We start from the raw sequence: 5504 nt of genomic DNA on the forward strand, positions 1-5504 counted from the left end.
GGGCCTCAGCCATTTTCAGTCTATATTAATGACGTACAGAATCATACAGCATGGGAACAGACCCTAAAACCAACTGGTCCCACCTGCCTGTGTTTGGCCCGAATCTCTCTAAACCTTTCCTTTTCATCTACCTGTCCAAATGTCTTTTAAATGTTGTAACTGTACCTGCATCTACCACTTCCTCTGGCAGTTCATTCCACACACGAACCACTCTCTGTGTAATAAAGTTGCCCTCATATCCTTTTTAAAACTTTCTCCTCTCATCTTAAAAATGTGCCCCCTAATTTTGAACTCCCCCCACCCTAGGGAAAGCACCCTTTGCTCTTCACTTTATCAAGGTCTCTCATTATTTTATAAACCTCTACAAGGTCACTCCTCAACCTCCTGTGCTGCAGTGTTATAGAGAGTAACTTGCGTAAGTTTACTGACTACACAAAATGAATTGGGAATGTAAGCTTTGAGGAGGATACAAAGAGATACAGAGAGGGTTAAGAGATGTCCGTAAAAAGGTGGCATATGAGGATTTTCTTTTACCGCACAGGTTGGCAGGAATTGTTGCCCGCAAGGATGGTAGAGGTAGAAACCCCCTATCGCATCTAGAAAACATTTGTTTATGCATTTGACAGGCTTTAATTTATGGAGTTGTGGGCTAGGAATGGTGGGTAGCTTTTTTGTTAAGAATCAACTGGCATTGATTTATTGGACAGCTTGGCATTTTTGTTTCTAAATTCTTCTGATTGTCATTACTAAGGAATTGAATAGAAAATCTAATATTCAAGTTCCTTAATTTTCCACAAGTGGAAACTCTGTGTCCACTCCAGCAAATATGCCATGATTTTTAAGAGATCTATTAGGTTTCAAAATATCTAGCTAGTGCGTCTATTCCTGATACAGGATCATGGAATTTACAGTACAGAAGGAGGACCATACTGTTTGCACCAGCTCCCAAAAGAGCTACCCAGCTAGCCCACCCTCCAGCCTTCTAAATTCTTCATTTTCAAATTTTCAAAGCTCTCTTTTGAGACCTACATAATCCACCTCCACCACTCTCCCAGGCAGTGCATTCCAAATCCACACAACTCTCCGAGTAAAGAAGATTTTTTTCTCATCTCACCCCTAGTTCTCTTACCGACAATCTTGAAATCATGACCTCCAGTTAGTGACCTACCAACTCGTGGAAACAGAATATCCTTCTTTACCCTATCAAAATTGTACATATTTTTGAACATCTCAATAACATCAACTCTTAATCATCTCTGCTTCTAGAAGAATAAGCCCCATGTCTCTTTCTCTGAATTTATAAAATCCCACGTTTATAGCATCATTCTCATAAATCACTTTTAAACTCTCTCCAGGGCTTTAACATCCTTGCTTAAAAAAAAGTGCCCAGACCCGAACACACTGCACCAACTATGGTCTGACCAATGATTTGTAGAGGTGTAGCATTACTTCCTTGCTTTTATACTCAATGCCTTTATTTATAAACCCAAGACCTTCTACATATATCACTTCAGAGTGCCTGCATAATCCAGGTAAGTCTTTTTTTCTGTTATTGTCCCTCTGAAATATCGCTATTTTAATATGGTGACCAGAAACATGTACAGTAGTTGGAGTCCAATCAAATCAAGGTTCCTTGGATTTAAGATCTGCGTGTCCCTGTGCATGAATCACAAGAGGTACTGCAAGTAACCAAGAAAGCTAGTAGAATGTTCTCATTTATCATGAGGGCCATCAAATGCATAAGTAGGGAGGCTATGCTTCAATTACACAGAGCAATGGTGAGACCACATCCGCAGTACAGTGGTATGTAATTGCATTGGAAGTAGTCCACAGGTTCACGAGACTTATCCCTGTTGTATGAGGAAAGATGAAACCAGCTGGGCTTGTATCAACTGGAGTTAGAAGCGTAAAAAGCGATTCTATTCAAACAGATAAATGTGAACACAATCCGGACCATCCTGCAAGCCAACCTTCCATCCACACTTCTCGTTGCCACAGAAAGGCAGCCAACATAATTAAAGACCCTTCCCAACCTCGTCGTAATTTCTTCCAACCTCTTCCATTGGGCAGAAGATACAAAAGCTTAAATACATGAACCAACAGATTCAAGAACAGTGTCTTCCCTGTTGTTATTGGACTTCTGAACGGACCTCTCAAATTTTAAATTTAATGTTGCTCTCACTCTTCGTGCACCTTCTCCGCAGCCGTAACATTGTATTCCTCGCTTTGTTCTATTACAAATGCACTTCGTATGGTGTGATCTGCCTGTATTGCATACAAAGCAAAACTTTTCACTCCACCTAGGTACATGTGACAATAATAAATCAAATCATACGAGACCCCAGATGGGTGGATGTGGAGAGGATAATTCCTCTGTGGGAGAATCAAGATCTAGGGGGTACTGTTTACAAATCAAGGGTCATTCATTTTAGTCAGAGATGAGAAGGATTATTTTTTCTCTTCCTCAAAAAGTGGTGGAAGCAGATCCTTTGAATATTTTTAAGGCAGAGTACGGGTTCCGGATAAGTAAGGGAGTGAAAAGGTTATTGGTATAGGTGGGAGTGTGGATTAGGAGTTATTATCAGATCAGCCATGTTTTGAGAAGCAGAGCAGACTTGAGGAGCTGAACAACCTAGTCTTGCTCCTAGTTCAAAAGTTTACCTTAGACACGCTCCTGCTGCCATCTCCTGGTAATGTTACAAATGACATTCTAGGGTATGCACGGCTGCAACAGTAGGCGACAAAGTACTATTGTGCGTTATGAAACTCTGCAAGTATTACAGATCTTCCGATGCTCTATCATTACTTCACTCTCCACTTTCATGTTGCTCAATATTATCCTGAGCAACACATTCACCATGCTGTAGAAACAATCGTTTGTGGTTAATCCTCTCAAAACTCCAGTTTCTCCTGTCTGCTATATTGGGAACTCTCATCACTAGTGCCATCAATTACAAAAAGCTAACATATGAGTGCAGCAAGTGATAGGGAAGGCAAATGGAATGTTAGCCTTTATTTCAAAAGGGAATGGAATATAAAAATAGGGAGGCTTGCACTGGTCAGACCACAGCTGGAACACTATGAGCCTTTTTAGACCCCTTATCTAAGGAAAGACATACTGTCATTAGAGGCAGTCCAGCAAAGGTTCACTAAGCTGATCCTGGGTATGGACAGACTGTCTTTTCAGAAGCTACATTGTGTGGGCCTGTACTCATCGGAACTCAGAAGAATGAATGGTGACCTCACTGAAACATTAGGATACTTGACACAGAGGATATGGAAAGGTTGTTTCTTATGGGAGAGTCCAGGACCAGAGAACTCAGAAGGAGGGGTCGCATACTGAACACGAAGATGAGGAGGAATTACTTCTCTGAGAGGGGAGTGAATCTGTGGAATTCTTTATCCGAGGACTGCGGAAGCTGGGTCTTTCAGTACAGAGACTGATTTTAGGGCAGTCCAGGGTGAAGAGGTTGGGCAGGAAAGTGGATTTGAGATCAAGTCATTGATTCTGCTCTCCCATTCAATGGGCTGAGTGGCCTACTTCTGCTCCAAATTTTGTGGGGAACTAAGACCTGCAGGCTCAGAGCAGCCTCAAGCCAGGGATGCAGTGGGAACAGAAAGTTACGAAGATACCAGAACCACGAGACTAAACATCCAAGATCGGGAGCTGGAGCAAGACGAAGGGAGAGAAAGAGGGGGAGATGAGAGAGCAGAGAAAAGAGAGGGAGATGAGAGAGCTAAAGGAAGGGAGGACACAGAAGGGAGATGGGAGACTGGGAATAAAACAAACCAATTCCGATCAATGAGTTGTGCCAAGTTGCATTCACCAGGTTCTGTTCCAGGGCTTCAACGTTTCCTGATTTGGCTGAGAGAGTTTGAGGAGAGCTAGTGCGATTTAATTGGGATACTGTGCAATGTTAAGAGGCAGCGTAGATAACAAATACTGCTCAGAGCCACAGGAGCTGTGCCTATTTATACAAGAGGCTGAAGGTTTTTAAATTAATAAAAAGGTCGCTTGGCATACTCGCCGTTACGTTATTCCAGTTGAGAGATTGAGAATAACGTATGAAATTGGAGGCCATTCAACCCACCATTCGATACAATTGTGGCTAATCTTGGGTTCCAGCTTCACTTTCTGCCTGCTACCCTCAATTCCCCAAGACCTCAAACTTCAATCAATAGCAGCCTTAGTCATATTTTTTCGGTGGAGCCTCCAAAGGGGAGAGTTCCAAAGATTCACAATCCTTTGAGTGAAGACGTTTCTCCTCACTTCAGTCCAAATTGATTGGCTGCCTTATCCCGAGACTGTGCCCCTCATGTTTTAAGATTCCTCAGCCCGAGGGGAAAAAACAAACAAACAATCTCGCAGCATCAACCCTGTCAATAACTTCAGAATCTTGTAGGTTTCAAAGAAGTCAGATCTTGGAAGAACGAGCGGAACAAAAGAATGTTGACACAAATTACTCAGCCTCTCCAAAAGAAAACTCCCTCATTCCAGGGACCAAATTAGCAAATCTTCAGTGCAAGTGCATCCTTGCTTAGAATAAGGGGACAAGTTTAAATACAGCAGCACTTGAATTAAACTGGGAGATGGGCAATTGATGTGCTATGGTGGGTGCAGAATTCCTGCATTGCTGCAACATTAGATCCCATTTCCCTGATTTGTCAGTGCAGTTTGGGAGTGCAGATTCCTTGCAATGTTATTGGTGGAGTTCTGCAAATTCCTTGCACTGCTCGTGTAGAGGGTCCTACATTACTGGTGCGGAGTGGAGAAGCGGTTACATCACTGGGCTAGTAACCCAGAGGCCCAAGGAAATGGTCTGGGGAAGACAAGTTCAAATCCCATCACGGCGTCTGGTGAAATTCAAACTAAATTAATAAATACGGAATTGGAAGCTAATCTTGGTGACAATGATCTAGACAGCCACCAATTGATGGCTGCAAGGACTCATCTGGTTCACTAATGGCCTTTAAGGAAGGAAACAGAATCATTGAATCCCTACAGTGCAGAAACAGGCCATTTGGCCCATTGAGTCCACACCGACCCTCTGAAGAGCATCATACCCCCTACCCTATCCCTGTAACCCTGCGTATCCCTGGACACAATGGGCAATTTAGCATGGCCAATCCACCTAATCTGCACATTTTTGGGACTGTGGGAGGAAACCAGAGCACCCGGAGTAAATCCATGCAGACACGGGGAGAATGTGCAAACTTCACACAGACAAACGCCTAAAGGCAGAATCGAACTTGGATCAGGGTCACCGTGAGGCAGCAGCGCTAACCACTGAGGCACTGTGCCGCCCCAATGATAGGCCGGTTCTCTTCCCCATCTCGTATGGGGATGAGAAGCACAGGTACAGATCCTGACAGCGAGGAACATATCAAAAAAGTGAAGAAAACCACGTTTGGTCCTGGGCCCTGCATCTCAGGAGGGCCAACATCAGCTGCCTCACCATTAACCATTTAGCCACGGCTCGAGCAACGAAGGTCACAGAAAGGAA

Source organism: Rhincodon typus, chromosome 45 (genome assembly GCF_021869965.1).
Source record: "Rhincodon typus isolate 14 chromosome 45, sRhiTyp1.1, whole genome shotgun sequence".
Classification (NCBI taxonomy): Eukaryota; Metazoa; Chordata; class Chondrichthyes; order Orectolobiformes; family Rhincodontidae; genus Rhincodon; species Rhincodon typus.